Source organism: Lagopus leucura, unplaced genomic scaffold (genome assembly GCF_019238085.1).
Source record: "Lagopus leucura isolate 7727_CA_CO unplaced genomic scaffold, USGS_WTPT01 Super-Scaffold_100009, whole genome shotgun sequence".
In the NCBI taxonomy this organism is placed as follows: domain Eukaryota; kingdom Metazoa; phylum Chordata; class Aves; order Galliformes; family Phasianidae; genus Lagopus; species Lagopus leucura.
The window spans coordinates 10,244,200-10,259,546 of record NW_024962266.1 but is presented as its reverse complement, the minus strand read 5'-3'; the positions used below and the strand labels follow the sequence as shown (position 1 = coordinate 10,259,546).

General features: G+C 36.7%; 1 long non-coding RNA gene across 1 annotated transcript in view; it reads right to left on the bottom strand.

The window, feature by feature from the left end:
* LOC122181523 overlaps positions 1-14,096 on the bottom strand; it is a 139,494-nt gene extending 125,398 nt beyond the window's left edge. The window contains exons 1-2 of the long non-coding RNA XR_006179462.1: positions 14,083-14,096; positions 12,515-12,562 (exon numbers count right to left, since the gene is read on the bottom strand). This is a non-coding gene — a long non-coding RNA (uncharacterized LOC122181523). The remainder of the gene's footprint in view (positions 1-12,514; positions 12,563-14,082) is intronic.
* Between the last annotated feature and the right edge of the window lie 1,251 nt (positions 14,097-15,347).

The following is a 15,347-nucleotide window of genomic DNA, read 5'->3' as shown; positions in this document are numbered from 1 at the left end:
TTTTTTTTCTTTAAACAACTTAATGCTTCTAAAAGGCCACTCAGTGTTTCTCCAGGACGGACAGACCTATGAAAAGAGACTCTTAAGGAATAACGTACAAGTTAAAACATGCAGTCTCACTGACAGTTTCCAGAACTGATGACAACTTTTTCTCCCATCTTTACTTTCTTCAGTTCTGCACAAACTGATGCAGACAAATAAGTCTACTCACACATTCATGATGGCTAGTTTCACTAAAGAAACTGTAACAATATTGAAAAGAATAAACTACTGTCTCAAGCCATTACTATATGATTACATTTTTACAGCTTAGATTGCTTACGTTTGGTTATACTGCTTACTCTACATTTGATAAACACTACTGCATTTGAAATACTAGATATTTCACCTCTGTTAATGAGTACTTGTTCCTGGAGAAGAGTATTTCTAATATAAGTTGGAATATCATGCTTCAGGTAACTTAGTGTACCAGAAAAATACTTGAATAGACTTTACTCACTAATGAAGAGGGGATCAAACCCTGAATGTTACTATTATTAAATCCTAACTGGTGTTAATTATCAGGATGAACCTCAGCCTCCAGTAGTATGATATTATTCCATCATAATTTTTAGTAACTTCATGCCAGTTCAGTGCGACTGTGCCAAGAGGCATTGTCAGTAACAGCTCACAGAGAAACATTTGTATTGAATGTATAAACCTCAGATAAAACTCACTGGGAAGCTGGACATCAAGTAAAAGCTACTTCAGTGGGTCTAGAGTTGTGTTTGAACAATTTGCAGAGCATGTTCATTCACTGTACCATGCTCAAAACCAAAACAATTCTGAAGCTAGCAATGGTTTCAAGGCTTTTCTTTATGAGCCATTGTTCTTTTCTTGATTCAGCAATTCCTATATTCGTTTTACCTAGGGACTCATGCACTTTTCCAACAGCTTTCACAGAGGATATGTAGGAGATAGGGTATCCGTAGTGTACACATGATACTTTTTACCACACATTTTTGAAAGGAAATAAGGTGGCAATTTTAGCTATTTAGTAATCTATGATCTACGATGACTATGTGCAATTTTTACAGGTGGTGTTTTCTTTCAGATCACTGCAGAAACTACTGCAATGTTCAATAATATTGATCTGTCCTATCAGTGTGGAAACATTTATACTGTGGCAATCACCTTTTAGAATAATTTCCAGAGATTATCAATAGTTTTAATCCACTGAATATGGATTATTATCCAGAATGTTACTTTATGTACATTTAATAGCACTTAATGGAAACTGATTGATTTCTCTACGATATGTGTCTTTTTCCCAGAATGCTATATGATAAAGCATGTTCTCTATAAAATTCAAAACTGTATTCACATCATTTTCCCTTTCTTCTAATTTCTTCACTTCATTTTCACTACTAGCAGTCATATCATGTAGCATCTAGAATGCTATGTATTGATATGACTTCACTGCAAGCATTGCACAGATCCAGCAGTTGCTGTTGCGCTCTGAACTTTGTACCTTACATTTACTGAAAACATAATCCCATGCTTTAGTTTACACCTTAAATTGTAGCTCAAAAGACCAATTAAAAAAGTTTTGCAATAATATTTAGAACTGAACTGGGCTGCAAGTAGCATGGAATCAAGTACTTATTTCTACCAGTTTCCTTAAGGGGGATGCAAGAAGGCAAGGATGAACAGGTAAGGGCAGTAACTTCTTTAACCGCTTCAAGCAGATCTACTAGAGTTTGTTTGCTGGAGCTGCTAGTTATACCAGTGACCTTTCCACTCTGAGTCATCCTACTCCAGTAACCTGGCCTACTTCCCATATACTATTCATTTTTTATCCTTCACGCTTTGGATACTTCATAACAAACTTGTGGAACAGATATACAGTGTGTCTTAGGATAGATCAATTCTTTGCCAGTTATCTATTTGCCCTTGGTCTTTTATTATAAAATTGCTATCTGGAAAGAAGGGAAGGAGAACATGCTTTGAGGACCTGGAATATCCCGTATATTGACAGCAATTAAGCAAAGTAGTGCCACTTTTGCTGTCAGTAAACAATTACATGGTGTAACAGAGCAAACAAGGGCAGAAATTCAGCTCCATCCTCCAGTGCAGTGCCTAGGTAGTCACTTCATGAAAAACTACTCATGATACATGACACAAATCAGTTGGGATAAATACTAAGTTTTGTGATCACATGGGCAACCAACAAGGACTTGCAGTCTCAAGATGCATGCAACAGCATCTGGGATATCATTTGCGTATAAATCTTACAAGCATGCTATGAAGCTATACATCTTCCTGCTTCTCTTATTAACCTTACAGAGATTTAAAACAATGATAGATATTTTACATCCTTGCTGCATTCTAAGGTTTAGTATTCACACAATACCACAGACCATAGCACCAGTCGCTGAGTTCACAAGATCAAACTTTCAAACTTCACAGTTTTGCCCGGCATACGGCAGAAGATGAGCTGCTCAACAAACCTGCTGCTGAAGTAAGATAAATATGCATTTGTATTTGCCTTAAAGACTTAAAGAGCCAAAAAAAAAAAAAAAAAAAAAAAAAAATTTCTAGCTAATACAAGGCTTAAATGTGACCCTGACCTCAAAAACCCTCCCAACTGATTAAACATCCATTAATTCAGTGTTTGCTAGAGTATAGTACTTATGGCAGGTATGAAAGTACATAACTGGACTATTCCCAAGGCTCATATATTATGCAAGCAGCACACAGCACTGATTATAAGCTAAAGATCCTCCTGGCCCTCCATTATTTTATGTATAGAGAAGGAAGAAAGGAAATTTTAGTCAGCAAGTCTAGCTGTGGCCTGACAAATTACCTCATCCGTTGCCACTAACATACAATAACCAAGCTGAATTAATTTCTTTGCCACCCTGATCTCTTTCTAGTCCAGAGATCAAGGTCACATTACATCAGCAGAACATTGACCAGATGTATACTACTCTTCATGAGATATCCTCATTTTTATTCCTGAAGCAGTAGCCTCTAGTGGCCCATTAACAATTATATATTATAAAGTCTTTCATACATTTCTGTTATTCACAGCTCCTATGAACAGCCTTTGCACAATGCTGCAATAGATACAGCTTAAGCAACTGACCTTTAAAGAATATTAAATAGCTGTGTGGCTAAAAGTAATTATCTCTGTGACTATTTAGATATACCTAAGTAATTTTTAGTATTTGTAGTGCAGGTAATGATCCCTCTCAGTGTTATGATGTACCAGATCATGGTTAATCTATGCCCACCATTCTGTCTTACAAATGCAAATGAGTTTGTGTTGATATAAATACAAGACAAAATGAAATTAATGGCTTGTTATTTTCAAGCTTATACACGCAGAGCTACTTGGAACTGTCCTTTTCTTTTCTATTATCTAATTACAAAACCTCGAGAGATAAGAAGAGGGAACTAAATACATGAGAAAATGGGATATACATGCTCCAAAGAGTTTACTGGGCTGCAGTCACAAAGACCACCAAAATCTACAACACTCAGGTTATCATTAGTGAGCACAGCATATCAAGAATAATAAATATCTAGCTGCAAATGGGTAAGTGCCCAAGGAGACCACTGAAATTGCCATATAACTGAACCTGTGCAGGAGAAAGTTGTTTTACATATGCTAACTTAAAAACAATTGAACAATTGTTCAAAAAAAAAAAAAACACAAGTGAAGCCAGTGACCCAGAATTGTGCATCCTTTACTGACACTATACTAAGTAGGACCTCATTTTGCTGTTATACTAGTAGAAGTAGGAAAACGAGCCTATTTCTAAAGTGCCCTCCTATCCTTAATGTGAACGTGCAATTTGTTGATACTTTAGCAAAAAGTTAATGGTTCTGCCCTTCTTTAAAGATTTTTAGGTATGAGAAAAAACTCCATGCAAATAATAATTTCATGTAGTATGAAAGAAAGCAAGGCGAAATGGAATAATGCCATTTTATATGATCAGCTACAGTAATACTAATTCAAAATAGCATCACGGAAAAGGTTGCAAACATTTATTTTACAAAATTTTATCCAGGTAAGAATGGTAAAATCTTGCTCATAACACAGAAAATATGTAGCCTGTAGTTCTGTTACAAGTTATTTCTCCCAGTGTATTGATTGCAGCCTAAAACTTCTCTCAATTTAGATTAAAGAGGGATAAATTTTTTCAGTGCTCTGCATTCCAGTATACACATTTTTATCTAACTTTCCAGGCAAATGTTCAAACCACTTGTGCAATATATAGAGCTACATATGATTTTAATTTCTTTGAAACTTCAGAAATTAGCACTAAAACTTTCCAGCTCCTAAGCAAGTTGCTTCTACAATAATTGAGCTTTAAAAACCCTGTGTGGAAGGATATGTTCAAAATTGCCTGTTCAAAGAAATTTATGATTTTATTATAGCTGCATATTGACTATTCCTACAATAACCTGAAGGCAGAACAAAACAGTTTATTTATTCAAACTGCAAATGAAATTGGGCAAGAAAAGTAATTAGCAAGCAACAAAAAATAATGGAAAAAGCGCCATAAAAGCAGTTGTGAATTTATGTGGGTTGTCAGATAGTTAGAAAAATAACAGCTTAGATTTAGAAAGATCAACTTTTTACATACAGCCCACAGTATACACAGATTAACCATGAAGTTGGCTTTGGAAAAGCCCAGAAACCTTGGTTTACCCTGAACACAGCCAAGCCTCTTTTCCTGCTTCTGTAAGGAAACATCAACTCAGGAATAAAAAGTGTTCCCATACAGGCATCACCGGAGATAGGCTCAAACAGCATCTTTTTTTTCTAAAAAAGCTAACTTTCATAAATAAAGATTCCCCATATTTATTTCATACCGATAGGCCACATTTCTTGTCCATGAAAATGCAGCCACTTTGAGCTGTGCTGCCTGAGATGGGCCAGGGCCCACTCCATATCTCACCTCTCCTCTTATATCAGCCCTTAGTTAAAATCCTTCATCACCTTGGGCGCAGCTATGTGTTGTACCCAGGAAGAATAGCTGATTCCCATTAACTATCTTAACCTTCAGGTTCTGCATCATTTCTTAATCTCTTTGGTACCAGGAAGGGTTTCAATCTCTTGACTAGAAAACAGTTCATTAATTTGAAAATCATGTTTTGTTGGGAGAAAAAGTATTTGTCTCAGTTCATATTTTAATGTCACATCCCTCCCAAACCCATTTAGTCCAATATGATTTATATTGTCCATCTTTTACCTAAGCTCCTCAACCTTTTTATTCAAGTGTTTAAATCTGACCATCTCAGCTGTTCCTACGTGTTTAGCATACCTAATTTCCAGCTCCTTCTGCCCCACTCACTCAGTGTTGCATTCAAAGTCTTGTTCTAGTCAAAAGGAATCATAGAATAGCTCAGGTTAGAGAAGCTCTTGAAGATCATCAAGTCCATCCGCAACCTAACCATATTACCCTAACAATCCTTTGCTAAATCATGTCCTGAGCACCACATCCAAAAGGAAATATAAGGTATAAATGGAGCAAAGAATTTACTGTTAATTCATTCTTTTTTATTATTATTATTTTAACAGTCCAAAAGTCTAACTAGCAAATACAGTGAAGTCTTATTAGTAATACAATAAAATTGTTTTATGAAATCTTCCTAATGCCTACACACTGATTTGGTGTCATTCTCACTGAGGCACAGCCCGCTCCCTTCCCTATTCCAGGGTCACACACCAAACCCCTGGGCTGCACCCAGGCAGTTTGTGGTGCTCACAGGGCTGTGGTGCAGCTGGGGAGGTTGTGGGCATGAGGCCACTGGACACAGGAAAACCAGCCCTGGCCAGCACCAGGACAGTCAGCTCCTGGAGCCCTGCTCTGCCATGGTGAAAGAAGGCCTGGTATGCATCAGGAGTGGAAAAAAACTATGTTTGCTGAACCATGCTAGGACCTTCAGAAATGACACTGTGCTTCAGTAGGACTGCTTTGTTTTCCCTGGTTTTACAAAGTTACTAATTTACAGCTTTACCCATGCTTTCCTCTATCCCCAAGACAAAATCCTATCTTTCTAAATATTTTCCTACTGTTTAATGTAGCTATGAATTTTGCAGAGTTGAAGGTAAAAGCACAAAGAAACAGCTGGATTATCACTTTGTCAGTTCATTTTTGCACGGTCACTTTGCTCTCACTGTGGAAAGAGAGTAAATGATGGCTATTACTATTTTAATGAATAAGCTCCCAGTGAGCGTATAATCACCCTTGCAAAAATAAAAGGGTAAATTCTTATGCTTATTTTGGATGTTTATATGCTTTTTAACTGAATGCTCCTCCTATTTTACTAGTAGGGCATATAATTTGTTTTGTCTTGTTTTTTTTTTTTTTCTTTCTTTTTAATCTGAAGTACAATGCTCCCTAATAATGTAAAATCTAGACTAAAACTCCCCATGCATTTATGAACTGTAACGTCACACTTTTCAAGACTTTTTACTGTGATTTCAGTAAAAACCCGTTGTAGATCTTCCTGTCTTTGATTTTCATAAATTATGCTCTAGCAACCAGATGTGAATCAATGTTCAAAGGCTTGAAAATCTGTAACCAAGAGAATCTGAGAAAAGACAGGAAAGATCAAAAAAGTTTGCTTCTGATATTGTTGTATGACATAATTAGGTGCAGCTCTGTGACTCATCATCTGTCTGTACCACCCTCTTTCACCCAAAAAAAAGAATCAACCTGAACATTTTACTTCACAAAATGTTTCCATTAAAACACTAATTGATGGAATAAAAAATAAAAAAAGAATGAAATAAAAATATCAGCAGAAGTGACATTGTATAGTGTACAGAAAACTGCAGCATTCTTCCTGAGAAAAAAATATCAATTTTTAAAAATCTTTTCGCATTTCACATCATAGAATCATAGCATATTCTGAGTTAGAAAAGACCCACCAAGATCAGTGAGCCCAATTCCTGGCTCCACACCGGAATACCCCAACTTCAAACTCTGTGTATCAGAGTGGTGTCAAAGACTTCTTGAACTCTGGCAGATTTGGGTCTAGTAAGTAATGGTCTAGTAAGACCATTGTCTTAGGAAAATTGCAACAACAAAAGTTCCTGCTTCAACTTCCCTAGTATTAGCCACAGCTATAGCATGGGCTGAGCTGACATTCTTTCTATTTTTGTACACCTGGATTACAGAATCACAGAATTGTAGGGGTTGGAAGGGACCTCCAAAGATCATCAAATCCAGCCCCCCTGCCAAAGTAGGTTCCCTACACCAGGTCGCACAAGTAGGTGTACGAAGGTGTAAGAAGGCAGATCTTGACTATCTCTAGAGAAGGAGACTCCACAACCCCCCTGGGCAGCCTGTTCCAGTGCTCCGTCACCCTCACTGTAAAGAAGTTCTTGCACACATCTGTGCAGAACTTCCTATGCTCCAATTTCTGGCTGTTCCCCCTTGTCCTGTCTCCACACACTGCTGAAAACAGTCTGGCCTCGACACTCTGCCCCCCACACCTTAGATATTTATAGACCTGGATCAGGTCCCCTCTTAGTCTTCTTTTCTCAAGGCTAAACAGACCCAGTTCACTTCTCACAGGGGAGATGCTCCAGGCCCTTCACCATCTTTGTGTCCCTCTTTCTAAGAGATCCCTGTCATTTTTGTACCGGGGAGCCCAGAACTGGACACAGTACTCCAGATGAGGTCTTACCAGGGCAGAGTAGAAGCAGAGGATCACCTCCCTCAACCTGCTGGCCACGCTCGTTTTTATGCACCTCAGAATGATTGGCCTTTTTGGTCACAAGGGCACACTGCTGGCTCATGGCCAACCTGTCGTCCACCAGGACACACAGGTGCCTCTCAGCAGAGCTCTTCTCCAGCAGGTCATCCCCCAACCTGTACCAGTGCATGCAATTATTCCTCCCTAGATGCAAGACTCTACACTTGCTTTTGTTGAACCTCATCTGGTTTCTTACTGCCCAGCTCTCCCTGAATGGCAGCACAGCCTTCAGGTGTGTCAGCCAATCCTCCCAACTTCGTATCATCAGCAAACTCGCTGAAGGTGGCCACTATCCTCAGTACAAGCTGTTCCATCACCTTTCCAGGGACAGAGGTGAGGCTGACTGGCCTGTAATTACCTGGATCTTCCTTCTTGCCCTTTTCGAAGACCTGAGTGACATTGGCTAACCACCAGTCTTCAGGCACCTCCCCCATTCTCCAAGACCTTTCAAAGATGTCAGAGAGTGGTTCAGCAATTACCTCCGCCAGCTCCCTCACCACCCGTGGATGCATCCCATTGGGTCCCATGGATTTATAAACATTTGTGTTGCCTAGGTGCCCTCGGACTAAAGGGAAGTCTTCCATTCCCCAGATTCTCTCACTAACCTCCAGGGTCCGGGATTCCTGAGGGAGAGCTTTTTCACTGAAGACAGAAGCAAAGAAGGCATTCAGTATCTCCGCCTGCTCAGCATCCCCCATTACCAGAACACCCCCTCACTTAGTAGGGGAGCCTCATTCTCCCTAGTCTTCCTTTTACTGTCAACATACTTTAAAAAGTCTTCTTTATTATCCTTCATCACCTTCGCCAGATTCAATTTCAGGTGGGCTTTAGCTTTCCTCGTCGCACCCCTGCAGGCCCTGACAACATTTCTATATTCTTCCCAAGTGTTCAGACCCTTTTTCCACATTTCTTCTGTTAGAGTTAAGGGTTAGATAAATGTTAGATAACCCTTCTAACCAAAGGTTAGATAACCCTTCTCCACCTTCCTTTCCTGATTTAATTACTAGAAACACACTACTAAGAAATAAAGGAACCCTTTTTCTTTCTGTCACTGCTGATAGATTTAACATTTCGGATTCTTATGACATACGCATGATTTATGTAAAGCCATTCATGTAGTTTTGTTACTACTGCTTTTTAAAAGTGCAATTGATCCTTTTGCCAAAACACTTACAGATGGTTTCAGCACCAGATGGACACTAACTAGACCATTACCCTTCCTTTTCCAACAATAAGAAGTACAACTAATAATTTATAACTGCTTGATAAATATCATTCCACAGTTTTATTAACTAATTGGAGTTCATCAGGGTTGTCTCAAAGGGTAAACGATTACCTTCTTCAAAGTTCAAAGGGTAAATGGCTATTTAGGAAAGAGATGCTGTTATTGGAAGAACAAGAAACATTTCAATCATCTTTACTTTATCCACAGTGTTTATTTTCATTATCCTTTTTACAGCCACTGGGAGGAATTTGCTGCCAACTTTCTGTTACCTATTAACATTTAAATTAAAATTCCACTGTGAAGTTTTTTTAAGGGCATGAGGAGTCATTAGCCAACACTTGAACTGGCAAACTGAGAGGTAGGTGCCATCTCTGGGTTTGTATGCAGGGCATTAATGCAATTCCTAGACAAACCAACCTGGATGATTTGAGAATCATAGTACTTCAAGGAAACTAGCTTCAGATTAGTTTATTTTAGTTGTATGAATAAGCTTGTCTAGTTTTGCTGATACAGAAGTAACTTCAGGAGGCAAAAGATTTTCAAAACAAGGTTCCAGAGTGTACTTAAGCTCAGAAATATTTAAAATATGAAAAAAAATAGACTGCAGCTTGATTTAGTAGTAAATTCAAGCATCTTAGTCTACAAGCATCTTAGTATTCTGAATCAGACTGATAAAAACATTAAGAAGGATCTAGCTGGTGATAATGAATGCATTCAAGCCATTCTAGAGAATTCTGTTTCTGAATAAATGCCAATAACATGATTAGAACGTCATGGTGAACTTATTTAATGTCAATGTCATGTCTTTATTAAGAATACAATTAAGTTTTCATTTTTTTAATGTGACTGTGAGACATACTGCATACAGAGTATGCCATTATGAAATTAAGAATCACATAATTGCCTCAGAATAAGATGCTTAAATTATGACATCTCATTTCGCTTAAAAAATCTTTATATATTTGAACAGTATTTTAAATATTTTAATGTGCAGTCTCAATAGAATATGATTTGCAAATCTTTTTTAAAGACAATTAGAAACCATTTATAAAATGTTTCAGTTTGTTATTACTGAGTTTGCATGGCCTTAAAAGCTAACTGGTGGCATTATATCCAGTCAATCAACATAACCTCACACAGTGACCTAACTTTGTGTTTTGCTGGTAACCACAGCTCTCAGTTGAAGATCACTGGCATTGAAGAGCATCAGAATACAGGAAATTATAAGCCTATAGTGTGTTTAAGTGTGCAGTATTTAGGCATTGTCTTGTCCAGATTTCCTCTTGAATAACCTCAAAATTCACTACAGAAAAGATTATTTATCTAAAAAAGAAAATAACCCGTGTTCTACATAATTTTATTCACATTGGTGAAAAACACTGTTCTAGAAACCTAGCAGGAAATTTTCTAAATCTTCATTAGAATTAAGGATTTATCCAAAGAGAAATGGAATTGTTAAGTAGAAAGTACTTACCTAAAAAGTAGAGGGAATAGAACTATTCTAGTTCCTCTCAAAACAGTAACAAAATTCTATTATTAAGAGTTAAAAAAAAAAACCAAAAAAAAAGAGAAAGAAGAGAAGAGAGAGACAACTCTCGAAAAAAGGTCTACAGTTTAAATGGCAGTGGCTGCTAGGGATGTTGTCAAAGAGCTTGCAGCCAGGGACACCTAGAGCAGTCTAGATAACAATGACCGACAGGTCAGCAAATGGTAAGTATACTATGTAGGCTGTTTGTTGAATTCAAAACATTTGAATTTTTCTTCATTTTCAAGTGAAAAAGGTGATACAAATATATATTTTTTGTCATGTTTTTTGAAGGTAGGAAAGATATCTAGTCAAGTCATTTTTATTTAAACAAGAAAATCCACAGGCTCAATACTGCCCCTGCTGTCTGCAGGGGCAGCACCTAGAGGGACAACTGAGGAAACTTCCAGAAACAAGACCAAAACTACTTCCCATTATTTCACAATCGACTAGCTCCTGCAGCAAAATCTACCTGTGCCAAGTGGGACAAAAACATTTTGAAACTGCAAAGTCCTTGCCTGAGGGAATTGTCATAGGGAAACAGAGTTCCAAACAATGTGATATTGCTTATGCAAGCTGAGACGCAAATATTAAAACTATTTTTCCAAATAACATACAATTGGAACTTCAAGGTTTGAAGATTTTTTATAGAGAACTTGTGTTACGATTATTATCTGATTATTATCCCATCTAAGTTGGCACAATAACAACAGAGCATAAAGGAACAATATCATGCCATGGGAGCAATGTGAGTGAAAGACTACATAATAAAGCATTTTTTCCTTAAAACAGTTCTCTATAGCTAGTACTCTACAGGAAAAAAAAAAAATAGTACAAAATAAAACAAACAAGAAACTGTACCATTTGTCATGACTGACAGGAGACTGGAGCACACAGATACTAAAACAACTGGATTGCCGGATAAAAAATGCTGGCTATGTTTCAAAACTCCAATATTCTGGAGAGTGCTTAAGCAAATACACATGCTAAATATCTACCTATTCTTAAAAATACTTACCTAAAGTGCTCCTAAGACTAAACAAATCCACGGAAAAATTAAGACAAAAATATCATTAAACAAGCACTTCTTAAAATAAATTAAGAAGAGCACATTTTGAAGTTTCCTTAATCCATTCACAAACACAATCCCAACTATGTCTTATTTTTTCTTGTAGTTCTTAGTGGAACAATTGTTGTTACTATCTTACAACACAACTAATGGAAACATTCAATAAGTTTCTCTTTACTGGGATTTTGTCTTGCCAATAGTAGTGACTCATATTCCTGCAAATACACTCTCAGTGGGGCAAATTCCTCATTTATCCTTCATTCAGTAAATCCAAATGCACTGAGGTACACTGAGATAGTTTTGTTTTATATCATTGTAACAACCTTTACTGTTGGAAGAAATAGTGTTTGATTTACTATAGAAAGACCTTATTTTGCACTTTTAAGAATAAAACAAAATAGAATGGAATGTATAAAAAAGACAAAAAGGAAGCCCCTGCCCATTTGCTTGCCTTATAATGAGAAAAAAATTGTCTTTGGAGATTCTGAGACACAATAAGCCATGAACCTATGTAGAATTAGGATAAATTCGGTTTGCAAAATTACTCAACATATTCTAGAAGATGTCTTTTTATTTTTTATATACTCTCAGCTATTAGTGCACAATAGGTCAGAGAGTAACATTATTCCTTCAAGCTGCAGATAATCAGGTAAAATAATGACTTCATTTTCAGATTCTATAAGAAACCTTCCTAGCATGTGGGTCTAATAGTTTTCTGGCACACTAGAACCTTAGGGAATAGATGAACTTTATTGTTTGCCTGTGGTCATTTTATCTGGTAAGGATTATCAAATTTAAAACTTAACCTCCAGTGGTTACTCAGTCACAGCTAAGGCCAACAATGCTTGGCAAATACATGAGAGCAAAACGTAAAAACTAGCTCTTGTTCTTTGCATTATAGTGAAAGGTAAGAAACCATAAAAAAAACAAAACCAACCTGATTACAGAGTTTGGAGTTCATACAATTCTCAACAAAAAACCATACCTGTAATAAAAAGACCCAGACAGTATCTACAAAAGGAGCCCAGTGACGTGTGAAACAGTAAGAATCAAAAGTTGAAAGAATTTTCAAAGAAAGCAGGAAAGTCATTAAGATAAAATTAAAAACAGTGGGAAAAGAATACCCTCAAAAAAATAGATTTAATCATAAGGTTGATTGAGATGTCTGTGAAAGTTGATAATGAGTGGCAATAAGATTTATAAGTAAATTAGATATAATAAAAAGGTGTTAATTTTTAATAAGACGAGTTCTTATTAGAGACTAAAAAGAAATTCAGACTTTTAAAGTTTTATACTTCACTTATGAAGCCTTCAGAATTTAGTCTGTACCTGAGTCAATTTTATAGGACTTTTTTTTGTGTGTGTGATTATAAGGAAATCTCCTTTCTCTAAGTTTGCACAATAGTCTCAAAATAATACACTGCCCACTGCCTTTGGTTAACCACTCATGGCTGCATGAAGACAATTTTGCTTCTAAAAGATGTAGATTTCTGTATACTTAATTTAGACAGCGGATGTTTTCATATCTATACAGTACTGCTGTTCTATTGTTGACCCAGATCCGCAAGGAATCCACTCATCTTGTGTCAGGCCTGTGAATCTGTGAGGACTGGAAATTTAAGCACTCATTGCCTCTCACTGTAGTTCATTGGTAGTGTTTCTGTATGACTGTCCTGACCCAGACAATGGTTTGCAAGCCACTTCAAAAAAGACGTATGACCTATTGCCTATTATTTCCAATACTATTAATCTACCACCACATCCAGCGCTCATATTTACCAGAAGGTTCTGCAAAATTCTGCTCTGAAACCAAAACAGTGACAAATAAAAATATAGATACTCAATAACATTTCTACAGATGAAGAAATTAATAGTGAGTTGAATTTCAGTAATCAGATGTAAGATTTTTCCTGGTTCCAGCTTCCCCCCCACTAATACTTCAATTCTTATGCGCACCATTTAGTCATTCATCGTAGCTCAACTGATGTGATATAAGAAACAGTCATTCTTCCTAATTGCTTTGTAGGAGCAATGTTATGTATGCAATAACAGGGGAAAAAAAGCACCAATAAAGCACTATAAATTCCCGTTCTGGAAACTGAAGACCTCACCCACACAGCATCTAGTCACCCTTATGGATCCTTCAACAAACAGGCAAGAAATATGCAAGAAAAAGAGGAGAAAAACAAACAAACTTAATCCAAGGAATAGAAGAGATCTCTGATAAAAAGTTAAATTGTAGTTCACACTCTCAAACTTAGATAGAACAAAACAATATTGTAGAATATATAATACTGATTGTACACAGAGGAAAGAAGGAAGAACATACAGTCTTGGTGGTCGGAATATGACAGCATTGTGAGTAGCCAAGGGCGACCACTATCCAGAGAAGCTGTCATAACACAAAATTCATCTCCCTTCCATGTCTCTAAAGCTGGCCTGGCAAACAGCATTTATTGGTATCAGTACTCACAGCAGTGAAGAATGATCCATGAAAAACGATACCTTTGAATCCTTCTGTAGCTCAGTTTCTCAGCCTGCATAGAGAAGGGTCTTGGTAGAGTGTTGGTTTGGTTGTTTTTTTTTTTTCCACATATTGCACTAGTGAACAGAAAACAAAAAAACATTATGATAACATTCTGCAGAGATTAAAAAAATTGGATTTTACACAATAAGTAATTAATATGCATGCTAAATCATATAGAAAAATAAGATTTGCCAATTGGGCTATTTCTGCAATATCTACAGTACTGTTATGAATACGGCTTTGAAGTCATGCCATATGTAGGAAGAATATCAACAGATCTCTGCATGCAACCTAATGGTACACCCAGCTTACTCTTCTACAGAGGTAAAAGATTTCAAGTAGTAATAAATCCTAGAAAATTTTTAATGGACAAATTGTGCAAACACTTTATTATTGATCAGTAAAGGAACTTCATCATATAAGCTGCATTAAAAAAAAAAAAAAAACACAATCTTTTCTGCTGATTCTGTTTACAGTACTCTGTTCTTATCATGTGCATAAGCTATCTTCTCACATTAACATTCTATGCTTGTATTCTAGCACTAAACAATAAAGTCTCCCCAAAAGCAAAAGGTATAGTTACTATTATCTATTAGTAGGATATTAACACTGATGCATTTGGCTTGCAAGCTTAGTTATTATAGTGGACTTAAATAGATCCTGTTTCTATCTTTCCTTAAAGACTACTAAAACTGTATGTCTGAGTAAATGTAAACGTGCATGCAGGTTTGCAAGACTGAAGATAAATCATATGTCTTGCAACATGCAGGCCTCAAGTATTTCCATAAGCATACAGCCATGGGTGCATTGGAAACACCAGTCAAAATATACCTGTATGTAAGTAGCATATTGAATCTCTGTAATGTACCTACATCCTGGCCATGGATATATCATATTCTCTATTCTCTCCAGAGAGTAACCACTGAAACCTATTCTTCCATATACAATGCTCAATGAAGAGCCAATAGGTTTGGAATTACTTTTTTTTTTCTGTTCCTGATTTATCTATAGGCTAAGGCATATATCAACCTCAGATAGGCTCATTCTTAAAATCAACCAAAGTAAAGCACAAGTGCTTTAAAGCACAACAGTTTTACTTTGAGATGGAGAAGTGAGGCTGATAAAGACTGCATAGGAAAACAATTTTCATGTTATGAATACAATACAGGAAGATAATCTGTGATATTAAAGCTAAACCATCTGACTGTTATTATGCATGAAATATAGATGTGCACTAGAAACG